This window comes from Hyla sarda, chromosome 11, assembly GCF_029499605.1.
Source record: "Hyla sarda isolate aHylSar1 chromosome 11, aHylSar1.hap1, whole genome shotgun sequence".
Classification (NCBI taxonomy): domain Eukaryota; kingdom Metazoa; phylum Chordata; class Amphibia; order Anura; family Hylidae; genus Hyla; species Hyla sarda.
In genome coordinates, this window is record NC_079199.1 from 94,381,797 (window position 1) to 94,401,644 (window position 19,848).

At 40.2% G+C, this 19,848-nt stretch overlaps 1 protein-coding gene across 3 annotated transcripts in view; it reads left to right on the plus strand.

Moving 5' to 3' along the window:
- The window catches only part of FUT8 (fucosyltransferase 8), a 201,212-nt gene that overhangs the window by 3,959 nt on the left and 177,405 nt on the right, over nt 1-19,848 (plus strand). The window contains exon 2 of one of the 3 annotated variants that reach the window (XM_056545654.1): nt 5,626-5,671. The exons of the other annotated variants lie outside the window; for them this stretch is intronic. The gene's annotated coding sequence lies outside the window, so the exon portion shown is untranslated. The remainder of the gene's footprint in view (nt 1-5,625; nt 5,672-19,848) is intronic. 3 annotated transcript variants of the gene reach the window in all.

The following is a 19,848-nucleotide window of genomic DNA, read 5'->3' on the forward strand; positions in this document are numbered from 1 at the left end:
CTGTATTGTACTATGTTACTTTATATTATACAATGTTACGGTATATTACACTATATTTTACTGTTACTTTATATTATACAATGTTACATTATATTACACTATATTGTGCTATGTTACTTTATATTATACAATGTTACGGTATATTACACTATATTGTGCTATGTTACTTTATATTATACAATGTTACGGTATATTACACTATATTGTGCTATGTTACTTTATATTATACAATGTTACGGTATATTACACTATATTGTGCTATGTTACTTTATATTATACAATGTTATGTTATATTACACTATATTTTACTGTTACTTTATATTATACAATGTTACATTATATTACACTATATTGTGCTATGTTACTTTATATTATACAATGTTACATTATATTACACTATATTGTTCTATGTTACTTTATATTATACAATGTTACGGTATATTACACTATATTGTACTATGTTACTTTATATTATACAATGTTACATTATATTACACTATATTGTGCTATGTTACTTTATATTATACAATGTTACGGTATATTACACTATATTGTTCTATGTTACTTTATATTATACAATGTTACGGTATATTACACTATATTGTGCTATGTTACTTTATATTATACAATGTTATGTTATATTACACTACATTACACTATGTAAATTTATATTATACAATGTTACATTTTCAATACGGTTTTTCACCAGGACCGAAAACCGTGGTAGGCTACAGTTTTGGGTACAGGAAAAAAAAACTGACAAAACTGTACAGGATGCAAAACAGACACAGCCGGATGCATCGTTGATCATACGGTTTTCAATACGGTTCCGTACGGTTTTCAAATTGACAACGTATATGGGAACTGTATTGCAAAAACGTGGTGTGAACCCAGCCTAAGACTGTTACATATATTATACTGTTACATTATTTTACACTGTATTACAATATACTATGTTACACTATATTACACTATATTATACTATGTGACATTATATTATACTGTTACACTATATTACACTATATTATACTATGTTACACTATATTATACTATGTTACACTATATTACACTATTATACTATGTTATATTATATTATACTATGTTACACTATATTACATTATATTACACTATATTATACTATGTTACATTATATTACATTATATTATACTATGTTACATTATATTACACTATATTATACTATGTTACATTATATTACACTATATTATACTATGTTACATTATATTACACTATATTATGCTATGTGACATTATATTACACTGTTACACTATATTACATTATGTTACATTATATTACACTATATTATACTATATTACATTATATTACACTATTACACTATGTTACACTATATTATACTATGTTACATTATATTATACTATATTACATTATGTTACATTATATTACATTATATTACACTATGCTACACTATGCTACACTATGCTACACTATGTTACACTATGTTACACTATGTTACACTATATTACATTATATTACACTATGTTACACTATATTACATTGTTACACTATATTACACTATGTTACTGTTACACTATATTACATTGTTACACTATATTACACTATGTTACTGTTACACTATATTACATTATATTACTCTATATTACATTATATTACACTGTTACACTACATTACATTATATTACACTATGTTACACTATATTACATTATATTACACTGTTACACTATGTTACACTATGTTACACTATGTTACACTATATTACACTATTACACTATGCTACACTATATTACATTATATTACATTATGTTACACTATGTTACACTATGTTACACTATGTTACACTATGTTACACTATGTTACATTATGTTACACTAGATTACACTATGTTACACTATATTACATTATGTTACACTATGTTACACTAGATTACACTATGTTACACTATATTACACTATTACACTATGTTACACTATATTACACTATATTACATTATGTTACACTATGTTACACTATGTTACACTATATTACACTATATTACACTATATTACACTATATTACACTATATTACACTATATTTCATTATGTTACACTATATTACACTATATTATACTATGTTACATTATATTACATTATATTACACTATGTTACACTATATTATACTATGTTATATTATATTACTTTATATTACACTATGTTACACTATGTTACATTATATTACACTATGTTACACTAGATTACACTATTACACTATGTTACACTATATTACACTATGTTACACTATATTACATTATATTACATTATGTTACACTATGTTACACTATATTACACTGTTACACTATATTACACTATATTACATTATATTACATTATATTACACTATATTTCATTATATTACACTATGTTACATTATATTACACTATGTTACATTATATTACACTATATTATACTATGTTACACTATATTACACTATTACACTATGCTACACTATATTACATTATATTACATTATATTACATTATATTACATTATGTTACACTATGTTACACTATGTTACACTATGTTACACTATGTTACACTATGTTACATTATGTTACACTATGTTACACTAGATTACACTATGTTACACTATATTACATTATGTTACACTATGTTACACTAGATTACACTATGTTACACTATATTACACTATTACACTATGTTACACTATATTACACTATATTACACTATATTACACTATGTTACACTATGTTACACTATGTTACACTATGTTACACTATATTACACTATATTACACTATATTTCATTATGTTACACTATATTACACTATATTATACTATGTTACATTATATTACATTATATTACACTATGTTACACTATATTATACTATGTTATATTATATTACTTTATATTACACTATGTTACACTATGTTACATTATATTACACTATGTTACACTAGATTACACTATTACACTATGTTACACTATATTACACTATTACACTATGTTACACTATATTACATTATGTTACACTATGTTACACTATATTACACTGTTACACTATATTACACTATATTACACTATATTACATTATATTACATTATATTACACTATATTTCATTATATTACACTATGTTACATTATATTACACTATGTTACATTATATTACACTATATTATACTATGTTACATTATATTACACTATGTTACACTATATAATACTATGTTATATTATATTACATTATATTACACTATGTTACATTATATTACATTATATTACACTATGTTACACTATACATTATTTTACACTATATTATACTATGTTACATTATGTTACATTATATTACACTATGTTACACTATACATTATTTTACACTATATTATACTATGTTACATTATGTTACATTATATTACACTATATTATACTATGTTACCTGGCTACATTGGGTCCCCTAAGTTTTTGTAGCATCTTCTGTGTTGTATAGTTTGGAGAGTGTTTCCTTAGCACTTACATCAGCGGTGTCCAAACTGTGGACCTCCAGATGTTGCAAAACTACAACTCCCAGCATGCCCGGACAGCCAACGGCAGCTTGTAGTTTTGTAACATTTGGAGGCCCGCAGTTTGGACACCAATGACTTAAATAGATTCTCTTAGTTATAGTAAGAATATGGTAAGAATGACCCTACAGCTTCAAGGCCTTTTAATTCATCTTTCCTGGAGTCCTGACCGTCTCATTTATCCTCTGACTCTTAGTGAGTTACTGCTGATCAGTATTATCTGTATAGGAGAGGACGAGGCGCCTCATCGATCCTTTATGGTTTTTCCCATGCTGCACTTGTGACGTTAATGTAAGGCTGTGTTCCCGAGCCCGTGGCACCGCAGCTGTTGCAGAACTTGGACCCTATGCAGCCTTTGGCCGTCCGGCTATGCTGGGAATTGTAGTTTTGCTGAAGCTGTACCCATCTGAGAACCCTGCTGTAGGGGCTGGTGCAGTGATGCAAACTATGCCCCCAATGCTTATCCTATAGGGCATTTGTTCCCAACCAGGGTGCCACTTATGCAAAACTACCACTCCCCGTTGCCTGTCCGGCAATGCTGGGAGTTGTAGTTTTGTGACCCTGGTTAAGAATCTCCGATTTAGGGCATATGTTTCCCAACCAGGGTACCACCTATGTAGCCAGGTTAGGGCACCTTGTTTGTACAAATGAATTGCGTCAAGGCTGCTGCAGGAAATCTCTAAAATCTACATAAAACTACATCCTGAATGGCCTAAGGATGGCGTTTTTGTGCCGTATTTTGGTGAGAATTTTTAGCTAAAAAGATGCACTAACACGAGCGTATTACAGTCACATTTTGGCTTATGCATTGTGCGCGTAAGTTCCATGCTACACGTCCGCGGTCAGGCTCAGACTTGTGGCGGTAGTACAGATATAAAACGGCCGTGTGGTGGGGCCTCTATGGTGTCGGGTCCACGTCTGGTTTTGGCTACGAATGGAAAAAAAAAAATACTGACCAAAAGTGTTCACCCGGCCTTGCATTCTGTTCACATGGCTATATCATGACCACGTTTCTTTTCCACAAAATTAAAGGGGTATTCCAGGAAAAACTTTTTTTTTTTTTTCTTAGACCAACTGGCTCCAGAAAGTTTACGGCGTATTCCAGGAAATTTTTTTTTGTTTTATATATCAACTGGCTCCAGAAAGTTAAACAGACTTGTAAATTACTTCTATTAAAAAAATCTTAATCCTTTCAGTACTTATGAGCTTCTGAAGTTAAGGTTGTTCTTTTCTGTCTAAATTCTCTCTGATGACACCTGTCTCGGGAAACGCCCAGTTTAGAAGCAAATTCACATAGCAAACCTCTTCTAAACTGGGCGTTTCCCGAGACAGGTGTCATCAGAGAGCGCTTAGACAGAAAAGAGCAACCTGTACTGAAAGGATTAAGATTTTTTAATAGAAGTAATTTACAAATCTGTTTAACTTTCTGGAGCCAGTTGATATATATATATAAAAAGTTTTTACCTAGAATACCCCTTTAAACAGACTTGTAAATTACTTCTATTAAAAAATCTTAATCCTTCCAATAATTATCAGCTACTGAAGTTGAGTTGTTCTTTTCTGTCTGGCAACAGTGTTTTCTGCTGACATCTCTGCTTGTCTCCGAAACTGCACAGAGTAGAAGAGGTTTGCTATGGGGATTTGCTTCTAAACTGGGCGGTTCCCGAGACACGTGTCATCAGAGAGCATTTAGACAGAAAAGAACAACTCAACTTCAGCAGCTCATAAGTACTGAAAGGATTAAGATTTTTTTTTAATAGAAGTAATTTACAAATCTGTTTAACTTTCTGGAGCCAGTTGATATACCGTACATAAAAACATTTTTTTCCAGGATAACCCCTTTAAACTTAGGCGGGGTTCACACATGTCTGGCTTACCAACCCTAGCCTAAAATTCACTAGAAATGATGAAAAAGGGCATCATTTGGCATCAGTAATAGTTCCCTCGCCCTGCGTCTGTGCAGAATGTCCGACCATCCGGCGTCTAAATGTGAACTGTCCCATTCAAATGCATGATATCAGTTCTATCATCCCTTTTCTTCCAATGTTTTTTTTTTATTTTTTTTATTTTTTTTTACAGCGCCAGAGGGAAAAGCTGCCGAATATATGTGAAAGGGCCTAAAAAGGTACATTGGTGCTCCAAGATTATGTTCATTTCAGAAAACACTGCAGCGGCCCATTCAATTGAAATTCTTGCTTTTGGATTCAGTAGGAATAAAAAAAAAAAGCCATACTCACCTGTCCTGATCCCCTGACACTCCCCCAGTCCTTTGCTGCTTCAGGCTGCTGCTGGTTCCTGTGATGTATTGTCCCTGCAGGAACTGCCTGCTTAGCCACAGTCTGCAGTGTTGACCTGCCACAGCTAGTGATTGGCCAAGCAGGTATTACCTTGCAGGGACTACACGTCACAGGAACTAGCTTGGAGCAGCAGGGGACTGGACGAGTGGCACGAGATCAAGGCAAGTGAGTATCTGCTTTCTTTTTATGCTTATGGCACCCAGAGCCAACTATTTAAAGATGTAGTCCGCAGCTTAGCGTTTGGAACAAACTGTTCCGAACACTGGTGCCGGCAGCTCGTGACGTCATAGCTCCACCCCCTCATGATGTCACGCCCGCCCCCCTCAATGCAAGTCTATGGGAGGGGGCGTGACAGTCGTCACGCCCCCTCCCATAGACTTGCAATGAGGGGGCGAGGCGTGAGGTCATGAGGGGGCGGGGATATGACGTCTTGAGCTGCCGGCTCCAGCATTTGGAACAGTTTGTTCCAAATGCTGAGCAGCGGACTACCCCTTTAATGGTGTGCTGGCCAGATACCCCTTTAGGGTACGTTCACATGCTCAGATTTTTTAGCGGGTTTTCCGCTTTATATTTGAAAGTGGGCGGGCTCTTCTCGGCTGTCCGCAGCAGATTTTCCGATTCCGGAATTTACGTTGCGGAAAATCCGCCACAGTCTCTACTGACTTCAATGGGGCTTGCGGCGGATTTTCCGCAGCGTACATTCCGCCGCGGAATATCGGCTGCGGACAGCCGAGAAGAGCCCGCCCACTTTCAAATACGCAGCGGAAAACCCGCTAAAAAAATCCGCGCGTGTGAACGTACCCTAAGGGGACGTTCACACACATGCAAATTTGATGCGCAGGATTTTCTGCTGCAGATTTCAATGTAAACTGAATGACTGAGCACAGCTTCTAATCTGCAGTTACAAATCCTGCGCATCAAATCTGCGCAGGATCCTGTATGTGTGAACGTACCCTTAGGGTGTATTCACATGTACAGTATCCTGCGCATATTCTATTTTAATCATATTCTAAAGCCCCAAAATGTCATCCAAAAATAGGAAAAAGTGAGGATTAGTTAAATAACTTATACAGATAAGGCAAGTCCTTAAATATAAAAGTAAGATAGATCAGCTGGGAGCTGTAATCACTGTCTATGTAGAGGACAGGAGCTTCTTCAGGGTCCTGTACAGTACACAGTGTCCTAAAAAAGTAACATGGAGTCGCCCTCACCTGGTGTCCAAAGGAGCAGCTAACTGTGGTACAGGTAAAGAGTACAGAACATGTAATACCACCCTGTACTGTAGGGGGCGCTACCAGACACCAGTTAGTGCATACACTTCAGTAATACAGGTAAAGAGTACAGAACATGTAATACCACCCTGTACTGTAGGGGGCGCTACCAGACACCAGTCAGTGCATGTACTTCAGTAATACAGGTAAAGAGTACAGAACATGTAATACCTCCCTGTACTGTAGGAGGCGCTACCAGACACCAGAAAGTGCATGCGCTTCAGTAATACAGGTAAAGAGTACAGAACATGTAATACCTCCCTGTACTGTAGGGGGCGACACCAGTCAGTGAATGCACTTTAGGAATACAGGGGTTTTACCAGTGAAATGTCCATTTCTGATTGGTCGGTTCTTCCAGCCATTGACACGTTTTGCAGACCCGGACTGTCTGTAGTATTGTATATTGAATCTAATTCAAATTACAATGGTCCAGAAAAGACCGAAAATATTGTAACCCTAGGCCATTGTAAGATGAGGGATCACTGTATTTTTATTTTGCGGAACTCTTAAGCGGAGTATTTGAGTTGCTCAATATAAAGGTATACATTTGTGAAATTGGCTTCAATAGTAAAAGGGGTACTCCCGTGGAAAATAAAAATTTTTTGTCAACTGTGCCAGTAAGTTAAACAGATGATCCCAATCCTTCCAGTACTTATCAGCTGACTAATGCTCCACAGGAAGTTGTGTAGTTCTTTTCAGTCTGACCACAGTGCTCTCTGCTGACACCTCTGTCCATATCAGGAACTGTCCAGAGCAGGAGAGGTTTGCTATGGGGATTTTCTCCTTCTCTGGGCAGTTCCTGACATGGACAGAGGTGTCAGCAGAGAGCACTATGGTCTGATTGGAAAAAAAACTACACAACTTCCTCTGGAGCATACAGCAGCTAAGTACTGGAAGGATCAAGACTTTTTTTTTTTTTATAGAAGTAATTTACAAATCTGTTATCAAACATTTTTATTTAAAAAAAAAAGTGTTTTCCACTGGAGTACCCCTTTAAGAGTAGACTATGCTAAGGCTGTCAAGTGACTGGACCTACTGTATCTACATTGGCGTATCTTTCTGCTAGTAGGCGGAGAGCCCCTTTATAACGTAAACCCAGCTTAAAGGAGTACTCCAGTGCTTAGACATCTTAAAGGGGTACTCCAGTGCTTAGACATCTTAAAGGGGTACTCCAGTGCTTAGACATCTTATCCCCTAAGATGCCTGATCGCGGGAGTCCCGCCGCTGGGGACCCCCGTGATCTTGCACGCGGCACCCCATTTGTAATCAGTCCCCGGAGCGTGTTCGCTCCGGGTCTGATTACCGGCCACCACAGGGCCGACGGCGTGTGATGTCACGCCTCCGCCCCCCCCCCCCTGTGTGATGTCACGCTCCGCCCCTCAATGCAAGCCTACGGGAGGGGGCGTGATAGCTTTGGAAAGGGGATAAGATGTCTAAGCACCGGAGTACCCCTTTAAGCTTGGTTCAGGAAAACCATAGGGGGGGGGGGGTCCAGATGTAGTAGACCTAATATGGACCCTAAAACGTGGTCATAATATGGCTATATGACCACAGTCTGAATACATGGCTCCTTTCGGTGTTGCCTTGTAGTTCTGGTGTCACGATATCGACGTGACATGTGACCAAGGTTGGAAATGTGGCGTCCGTCTGCTAAGGCTAAGGACTCTTCGCTTCAAGAAGTAATGGTCTAGAGAGTACAACTTCTTATCCCTTCCCGATACCTATCCTATGGCCAAGGAGTATGTGGTATATTGAGTATCTCCTGGGGGGGATGCAGCTCCTGATAATCCCTTTAAAGGGGTACTCCGCTGGAAAACATTTTTATTTTTATTTTTAAATAAACTGGTGTCAGAAAGTTTAAACAGATTTGTAAATTACTTCTATTTAAAAATCTAAATCCTTCCAGTACTTATCAGCTTCTGTATACTACAGAGGAAGTTCTTTTCTTTAAAAATTTCTGTCCGACCACAGTGCTCTCTGCTGACACCTCTGTCCATTTTAGGAACTGTCCAGAGCTGGAGCAAATCCCCATAGCAAACCTATCCTGCTCTGGACAGTTCCTGACATGGACAGAGGTGTCAGCAGAGAGCACTGTGGTTAGACAAAAAGGAAATTCAAAAAGAAAAGAACTTCCTCTGTGGTATACAGCAGCTAAGAACTAGAAGGATTAAGATTTTTTTAATAGAAGTCATTTACAAATCTGTTCAACTTTCTGGCACCAGTTGATTAAAACAGATACTGCGCTGAAAAACATTTTCTTTTCAAAGGGGGTATTCCAGGAAAAAACTTTTTTTATATACAGTATAACAACTGGCTCCAGAAAGTTAAACAGATTTGTAAATTACTTCTGTTAAAAAAATCTTAATCCTGTCAGTACTTATTAGCTTCTGAAGTTAAGGTTGTTCTTTTCTGTCTAAATCCTCTCTGATGACACCTGTCTCGGGAAACGCCCAGTTTAGAAGAGGTTTGCTATGGGGATTTGCTGCTAAACTGGGCGTTTCCCGAGACAGGTGTCATCAGAGAGGATTTAGACAGAAAAGAACAACCTTAACTTCAGAAGCTAATAAGTACTGACAGGATTAAGATTTTTTAATAGAAGTAATTTACAAATCTGTTTAACTTTCTGGAGCCAGTTGAGATATATATATATATATATATATATATATATATGTGTGTGTATATATATATATTAAAAAAAATTTTTTTTTTCCTGGAATACCCCTTTAAACGCTCTTTACAACAGCATTTTCCAACCAGGGGGCCTCTAGCTGTTGCAAGACTAAAACTCCCAGCATGCCCGGACAGCCGAAGGCTGTCCGGGCATGCTGGGAGTTGTAGTTTTGCAACAGCTGAAGGCACCCTGGTTGGGAAACACTGATTTACACTGATCATGGTGACCATTAACATTACTAGGACGGTCATTTATTTATAAATTTTTTTTTGTTCCCCGTCCGAATAACCATTTCCTATTCCGTTTGCATGTCCACGTTGTGTCTCACAGTTTTCGCTCCTACTTGCCGTACGGCAGGTTTCGTTGCGCTCCCACCGTCAGATGTCGCGACCTTGCTGAGCCCGTACGTAAGTGACAAGGCTGTCAGGCTCCGGCCGGTTTTGCAGTATCTTTTGGCCGAAGATGTCCGTGCACATCGTTCTTTTTCAGTTGGCAGGCGCCGGCGTTGTCTGAAATTGACGGGAGCCAAAATTCTACGGAATATTCTTCAGACGATGCTCCCATTGTTTCTCCCCCCCCCCAGAATTACTGGCACTGTAGGGGGCTCCGGCATCCTCCTCTGTACGAATAGCAAAGATGCTTGACCGAAAAAACATTTCGTCTTGTCATCGGTTCCTTAACATAAGGGCTAGGAACACACTAAACTTTTTGTTTGGCATCTATAACCCCTCGCCCCTTCCCCCCAGAAAAAACAAACAAAAAAAGATTACAAGATTAATTTATTTATTTTTATTTATTTGTTTATTTTTTTGTTTATTTATTTATTCTTTAAAATGTGTGTATTAGTACAGTCATTTTTTCTTCTTTGGTCTTTTATCCTCATGTTTTATTGTATTCAAAAAAAATGTACATTTTAATTTATTTTATTTATTTAAAAAAAAAAAAAGTGAAAATATGTATATTAGTAGTCATTTCTTTTCTACTTTGGTCTTTTATCCTCATCTATTTATTTATTAATTTTTTTGTGATTGTTTCATTACATGTCTTAAAGGGGTATTCCAGGAAAAAACTTATATATATATATATATATATATATATATATATATATATATATATATATATATATCTATCTATCTCTCTCAACTGGCTCCAGAAAGTTAAACAGATTTGTAAATGACTTCTATTAAAAAATCTTAATCCTTTCAGTACTTATGAGCTTCTGAAGTTAAGGTTGTTCTTTTCTGTCTAAGTAATCTCTGATGACACGTGTCTCGGGAACCGCCCAGTTTAGAAGCAAATCCCCATAGAAAACCTCTTCTAAACTGGGCGTTTTTTTCCTGGAATACCCCTTTAAGGATTTTTTTTGAAGAATTGGGGTGAAGTGTAGTCAATATCTACTGTATACACACACAATGTTTTTTTTTTTTCTGCCATTTTTTCATCCTATAGAAGTCTATGGGAGGAAAGACGCCACAATGTATTAAAAAAAAACAACAACAATCAAACGCCATACCGGGAGAATGCTGCTTTCGAAAAATAGTGCAAAACTACAACTCCCGGCATACTCAGACAGCCAATGTTTGTCCGGGCTTGCTGAGAGTTTTAGTTTTGCAACAGCTGGAGACACACTGTTTGGAAAACATGGCGTTTCATATATCCCAATTGACTCCCAGCTTACATCCTTGCAAAACTACAAGTCCCAGCATGCCTGCGCATGCTAGGAGGTGTAGTTTTGCAACAGCTGGAGGCACCCTGTTTGGAAAACACTGCATTAAAGGATTGTGGGACTGGCATTTTAGATTTCCCTATCGACTCCCAGCTAACATCTGGCTGTAGTGTTTTCGGGCCAAAAAACAATGTTGCATAGTGTTTTTGGGGTGGTTTTTATTTAAAAAATGCTGTGTGTTTCCTGCCTTTGGGTAGGGTCACACGTGCTAGATTTTGATGCATATTTGCCGCTGTGTATTTTGCGACCTGTTGGTTGCAACAGGTAGGAAAATATGCAGTAAAGTATGGCACATGTGACTCTACCCAAAGGTTGTGTTCACACATACAGCTGATGCGCGGGATTTGAAGCTGCAGATTTAAAGCTTAGTTCAGTCAGGCAAGTTTACATTAAAGGAGATCCGCAGCCATAGATAGGGATAGGGAATAAGTGTCTGATCATGGGGAGGGGCGAACGCTGGGACCCCCGCAATCTCCTGTACACGACCCTCCATGAAAGAGGCGGAGATGCAGTGCAGCATTCTGGGGCCTATGCCATAGAGCTGTATGGAGGGTATGTGTTGTCGACATCAGTGAGGTCGACGACACACGCATTACCCGCTCAGAGCCAAGATAATGCCGGGCAACCGTACGGGACATCGCAGGAGGTCCCATCGTTCGGACCCCCCCCCCGCGATCAGACACTTATCCCCTATCCTGCGGAAAAGGGAGAAGTGTCTATGGCTGCAGCACTCCTTTAAAATCTGCATTTTCAAATCCTGCGCATCCAATATGTGCAGGATACTGTACGTGCGAGTACGCCCTTAGGATCTAGTCACATGTATCTTTCGCATATTTCATGCACAGGATTTGAAGCAGCAGATTTCAATATTAAGTAAATTACTTTAAAGGGGTTCTCCGGTGCTTAGACATCTTATCCCCTATCCAAAGGATAGGGGATAAGATGCCTGATCGCGGGAGTCCCGCAGCTGGGGACCCCCGTGATCTTGCATGCAGCACCCCGTATATAATCAGTCCCCGGAGCGTGTTTGCAGGGCCGACGGCGTGTGACGTCAACATTCAGCCCCGGTGTGACGTCACGCTCCGCCCCTCAATGCAAGCTTACGGGAGGGGGCGTAATAGCTGTCACGCCCCCACCCATAGGCTTTGCATTGAGGGGCGGAGCGTAACGTCTCACGGGGGGCGGAGACGTGACGTCACACGCCGCCAACCCTGTGGTCGACGATAATCAGACCCGGAGCGAACACGCCCAATAGATGGCAATGTGTTTCTGAGCAGATCTCCCAAAGAATCCACCCAGAAATGCATTGCTGTCTATGGGGTCCTAGCAATGCAATTCAGTCTTCTCGGTCCTAGCGCCGCCGGCTCGATCTCCGGCAGAAATTCTGCAGTGTGAACCCAACCTTAAAGGGGTACTCAGGTGGAAAACTTTTTTTTTTTTTTAATCAACTGGTGCCAGAAAGTTAAACAGATTTGTAAATTACTTCTGTTAAAAAATCTTAATCCTTTTAGTACTTATTAGCTGCTGAATACTACAGAGGAAACTCTTTTCTTTTTGGAACACAGAGCTCTCTGCTGACATTATGACCACAGTGCTCTCTTCTGACATCTCTGTCCATTTTAAGAACTGTCCAGAGTAGGAGAAAATCCCCATATGCTGCTCTCGACAGTTCCTAAAATGGACAGAGATGTCAGCAGAGAGCACTGTGGTCATGATGTCAGCAGAGAGCTCTGTGTTCCAAAAAGAAAAGCATTTCCTCTGTAGTATTCAGAAGCTAATAAGTAGTGGAAGGATTAAGATTTTTTTTAATAGAAGTAATTTACAAATCTGTATAACTTTCTGGCACCAGTTGATTTAAAAAAAAAAAAAAGTTTTCCACCGGAGTACCCCTTTAAAGTAAAAATCCTGGCCTGCTGCTTTAAAGGGGTACTCTACTTCTCAGCGTTTGAAGCAAACTGTTTCAAACGCTGGAGCCGGCGCCGGGAGCTCGTGACGTCATAGCCCTGCCCCCTCATGATGTCACACGCCACCCCCTCAATGCAAGTCTATGGGAGGGGGCGTGACGGCTGTCACGCCCCCTCCCATAGACTTGCATTGAGGGGGCGGGGTTATGACGTCACAAGCTGCCGGCTCCAGCGTTCGGAACAGTTTGTTCCAAACGCTGAGCAGCGGAGTACCCCTTTAAGGCCGAGGCTATAAAGCATTTTCAGTCATATCATCTTCCAAGTTGTTGGCATAGGAATGTCGTCAACTGCTCCGTTATAAATACCATCCAGCTGGGAGGAATTGCAGCCAACTTGCTTTTCACGTGACAAGATAAACCCAAGCGAGAATCATCTTCATAATGGAAATGGCCGCTATAAAAGATAAAAGCATAGCATTCCATAGACAGAAAATAGGATTGAATGAGGAGGAATAATTCCGTAAGTTGGTAATTCTCCATAGACGGCAATGCATTTTAGAGAGTATTCCGCCGAAAGAATGAACATGCAAATTTTTTCGGCAGAGTCTAGATCCAGAATTTCCACAGCAGACGTTCCATAGTGTGAATGGTGCAGCAGAATCCCACTAAGAACTATATGGGAGGCTTCAGCACTGTATTTTCTAAGCGGAATTCTGCTCGGTAAATACATAGTGTCAATGGGCCCTTCAATATTTCTCCTGTGGTGGCGCTGCCTGAAATCTGAGCACTTCAAACTGCCCTACAGATTACAAGGCCATGTTCACACGGCAGAATTTCAGAAATATCTCTGCAGCAGAGTCCTGCTGATTCCGATGGGATTCTGCTGCACCGCAGCGGAAATTCCGATTTCAGCTTCTGCAGAATCTATGAACATGTTCAATGTTTTTGTGGATTCCGCTTGGAGATACATTGCCATCTATGGAAACGGTGCATTTCCCAGCAGTCCCACCACCGGCAGAACATGCACATTAAAAGAATATTCACCCGTGTTTTCTGGGCGGACATTCTGCAAATTTTCTGCCGTGTGAAAATAGCCCAACTGGTTACTGGGAACACATGCAAGGAGCAGCTTATTCTTAGAGGGCTCTTCTTACCTATAGGGGTTGGTCACTGTTTTTGTGTAGTTTTTACCCATTTCCCAAATGCTCAGGAAGTCATCCAAGCCTTGTACTAGCAAAGGGGTGACTCTGTCGATGGGGCTGTCTAGAAAAGCTGGATGGAGATTGCTGCGATCTGGGGAGTGAAGCGTGCCACCGTGCGCTTCTCCCTGCTTGTTATCCTCCTGTGGATAGGGCACAAGATGTTCTGTAATGGAGAACCCCTTTAACTCCTAATTCCATAGTGTTCTTCCCGGTGATGTAGCCGGACTACTGCGGTTTCCGCTCATCTTGATAATAGTTAATTGTTAATCGGACCTGTTCATGAAGTCGACAATAAAATCCCACTATATCCTGATTAATAACTGCAGTCAATATTTACCCAGCCTTTATGGCGTGGAGCGCGCAGGGCCTCGGAAGGCTCTTACCGCCCCTCAGCCTCTTTAATTTCTTCCCTCGCCATTCTGATGTGTGAATAGATCTAGTCCCCAGAACTGTTCTGACAGGGAGGGATAGGGCACATCTTAAAAAAGCTATCAGGGGATGATGTATCCAGAACATTTAAAACTCCTCTATGGAAGGCAGAACTGATCCCATGAGGGCAGTGTGATCCTGTGAGGGCAGTGTTTCCCAATGTTTTTATTTGTGCATGATTTTTTTGTGCTGAAAATGCCCCCCTCGGCTTATACTCGAGTGAACTCTCTGCCTGTCAATCCCTTCTTAGTGGTCTTCAACCTGCGGACCTCCAGATGTTTCAAAACTACAACTCCCAGCCAGGGCTGTGGAGTCGGTAGATAAATGTTCCGACTCCGACTCTTCTGTATTAATATGTGAATGTATTTTATACATTCATTGAAGGAAAGAAAGGCAACATACCTGTCATTACCACAGGACTACTGGCTGGGAAGCCAACAGTCTACTGTATTGAACAGTTTGTGTGCTGATCTGCTGCTGAAGATAGGGCAGTGGGAGGATCCAGGAAGGGGCATTTATTATAAAACATGATTTCCCTAGTAGAATCCCATAGTCATGTTTAAAGTTTAAAGGGGTACTCCGCCCCTAGACATCTTATCCCCAGGGTCCCGCTGCGGCACCGCGCTTTCAGAGCGAGTTCGGGGGACGGATACAGAGCGATACAGTGGACGGAGCAGCGTAATGTCATAGCTCCGCCCCTCGTGACATCACGGCCCGCCCCCTTAATGCAAGTCTATGGCAGGGGGCGTGAAGACCACCACGCCCCATCCCATAGACTTGTATTGAGGGGGCTGGCCGTGACATCACAGGGGGCAGAGCCATGACGTAACGGTGCTCCAACCCCTGTATCGCCCGTCATTACGCACAGAGCGAACTCGCTCTGTGCAGTAATGATAGCGTGGTGCTGCAGCGGCAATCCCGGGGGTCCCCAGCAGCGGGACCCTGGCGATCTGACATCTTGCCCCCTATCCTTTGGATAGGGGATAAGATGTATAGGTGCGGAGTACCCCTTTAAGCTAACAATCGAGTTTGCAAGTTTTTATAGCCTTAGCTGAATGGCAGCAGTTTTTCCAATGGTTTACAGCTTCAGTCTTGAACTATTGACCCTCCATTCCCTTCACTTATACAAGTGTCTCTAGTCCTGCAAAAAACATATTTCCTTAACTCCCTATCAGTGAGGGGCTAGGTTACCCATGGGTTCCCTGTAACAGCAGAATACAACACTATGGAAAGTATAAGTATTGCCGCTCCTAATTGTGCGTTGTGTGCCATATAGTAAAGCACATGTAAAGCTTCTTCACGGTCACTTAATGTGTTCGTTTTGCGGTTACATGAGGCACTGCATGCATTGGTCTTTATTCTTAAAGTAGAGAAGTCATTAATTATAACTTTTTGTGAATTGGGACATTTAAACTTGCATTTTTTTTTTTATTTTTTTTTTATTCCAATCTAAATTTAGTAGGAGTTGGAGTCGGTGCATTGTTTGCCGACTCCGACTCCTCGACTCCGACTCAGACACCACAGCCCTGCTCCCAGCATGCCCGGACAGCCATCGGCTGTCCGGGCATGCTGGGAGTTGTAGTTTTGCAACATCTGGAGGTCCGCAGGTTGAAGACCACTCATGAAGGGATTGACGGGCGGTGATGATGAAGGGGGCGGATGATGACATGGGGGGGATGATGTATTTCCCACCCTAGGCTTATAGTCAAGTCAATAACTTTTCCTGGGTTTTGGGGTGAAATTAAGGGCCTCGGCTTATATTCGGGTCGGCTTATACTCGAGTATATACGGTATGTGTATGTGTGTATGAAGACCGTTTTAGTAAATCTGGGCCAAGGAGGGAGCATAGCGTGATATATAGATGATAGAGATATATATATCATCTATATCATGCTATGTTCCCTTCCTGGCCCAGATTTACTTAAAGGGGTACTCCACTGGAAAATCCCTCATTAGAGACAGACAGGATTCTTTACTGTAAGAGCAGTTAGATTATGGAACTCTCTGGCAGAGGAGGTGGTCATGGTGAACTCTATAAGAGAGATCAGGAGGGGTCTGGATACATTTCTGGAGTAATAACATTACAGGTTATAGATAATAGATTTATGGGGACAGAACGTTGATCAAGGGATTTATTCTGATTCCATATTAGAGTTAGGAAGGAATTTTTCCCCTGGTATGGGGCAATTGACATCAGCCTCATAAGGGGTTTTTGCCTTTCTCTGGATCAACACAGTAGGGACACAATAGGGATATAGGATGAACTTGATGGACTCTTCTCAACCTTATGAACTATGTATCCTTTAAAGTAGCGCTGCTTTTTTAAATTTATTTTTTTGTTTTATTTATTTGCTTCTATAGTGCAGCATAGACTATTATTAGAGAATAATTTAGAGCTTTTTGAATCTGCCTTTTGGTCTACTTTTTTTTTTTTTTTGCTGATGTGGCAGGCATGGGATAAGCTTCATTTTGGTGTACAAATGCACAATGATGTGGGTTCTGTAATGCCACCTATATTTCCCATGAATCCTTCTGCTGAGGATCAGGTGCTTGATCACTCCAGCTGGTCATCTGATCAGGCTGCTGTTCCTGGACATAACCAAGGTGAACTTATTAACTATTAGTTTTGATGCGTTTTCTTACTCAAAGTGCGTTATTAGGAGGAATATTGCCATGAGGAGAAAGTGATTTGACCTATAATAACAATTAGGATGTTTTAGGAAGATTTAACATTTTAAGGTTGTGTTCCTTTGTTTAATTTTTACTGTATTTTAACACTTGGTTATAGCATTTTAGGTACTTTTGCAGTGACTTTCCAAAATTGTGGCAAAAAGTACAACTTTTTACCATATTTTACACAATTACGGTACAATCTCCACTTTGCCATTATTTGGGGGAAAACACAGCCACAGAGGAGGTGTATGACTAATATATATAATCTCCTGATCCCATAAAGAAAGTGCTGGAGGAAGGTGTATAACTACTATATATCCTAATCCCAAGACAGCAGCAGTATACAGATAGAACTAGAGGAGGTGTATAACTACTATATATCCTAATCCCAAGACAGCAGCAGTATACAGATAGAACTAGAGGAGGTGTATAACTACTATATATCCTAATCCCAAGACAGCAGCAGTATACAGATAGAACTAGAGGAGGTGTATAACTACTCTAATTCTGATTCTATAGAGCTAGCAGCAGCAGTATACAAATGGAGCTGGGAGGGAAGATGTAGAACTACTATATATTCTAATCCCATAGAGAGAGAGCTGGGAGGGGAAGTGTATAACTACTATATATCCTTATCCCATAAAGATAGCAGCAGTATACAGATAGAGCTGGGAGGGGAAGTTTATAACTACTATATATCCTTATCCCATAAAGATAGCAGCAGTATACAGATAGAGCTGGGATAGAAGATGTATAATTACTTTTATTCTAATCCCATAGAGATAGCAGCAGTATGCAGATAGAGCTTTAGGGGAGGTGTATAACTACTAAATATCCTGATCTCATAGAGATAGCAGCAGTAGACAGATAGAGCTGGAGGGCAGGTGTATAACTACGAAATGTCCTAATCCCGTAGAGACTGCAGGTGGAGGGCAGAAGGGAGGGTTCTGCTAGGTAGTCAACAAGAAGTCATAGTCTGACATTCTGATTCAACCACTAAGCACTGGAAAATTTGGAGTGTCAGACTTGTGATCACATGACCAAATTAGAGTCACGAAACACATAGATGCAGCTGTGCTGGAACAAAACAAATGGCGCTGTAGGACAAGTGATGGAGAGTGTGGAAAACGGGGGCCTCGGGGCAAAGTGCATTTACCATATGCCGTTGTAGTAAATCTCCTGACTTGTCACTTTGTATTTGTAGGTAATATTTACACCTATGTCAGCATTGTACATGTATTTGTAGAAAGTTACTCCTCTCTCCTGGAGAGAGAGACGATCGAGCAAGCGAGCGAGCAAGCATTCTCTCTGGTTAGATTACTTAGTTATTAACCCCTGCCCTGCTGCCTCCATGCCACATAAGGTTGCCTTGGTGATTCTCAATGATTCTATATAATGTGAAGGCTGCATCGTCGTCTCCTTCCTGATAGAAGAGGAGGGTTTCTTTGCACGCACCGGAGATCTCTTCTTGCTTCGCTGCTCGCCCTTCGTACCGCCAGAGGGGGGCTGCAGCGCTTTGCTCTGTGCTGTTCTGCTAACCCTCTTCTTCTAATGGAATAGCTGAGGGTGACTGACAGCCAAGGAGGAAAATCACAGGGATCCGACTCCAGGATAAAGGAAATGTGTTTTCTTGCTGTTCGCGGGAGCAAATAGTTTCATAGTTTGTCAATTTCTCTGGAAAGATGACTTAATTGGATGCGTTACGTGGACGCGTCTCGGCCAAGCGCCTGCCGACTTTCCCAGCTGTTTAGAGAGGAGTTATTTACTCTCTTAACTCCTCGAAGCTGAGTCGGGATTTAGGGATCAGTTTATCAATTGTTGTGGTAATGTTCTAAAAAAATATTGGTTCCTAGTGAGCATGATAGGATGACCTGTGGGATTCTGGGAAGTGTATTTATTGTGTAATCTGAAGCTTATAGTCTTGTGCATAGTAGAACTCTACTTGGTTTACCTGGCTTCTTGGGTTTTCCAGCTATGATATATATATAAGTTTAAAAAGCACAGTATATGGTGTTATTTGCAGGGTCTTCTCATCTGGTCTCCTTGGCCTGTGCAAGATGTGGTTAATGATCTAGTCCATTGGTCTCCAAACTGTCGGCCTCCAGATGTTGCAAAACGACAACTCCCAGC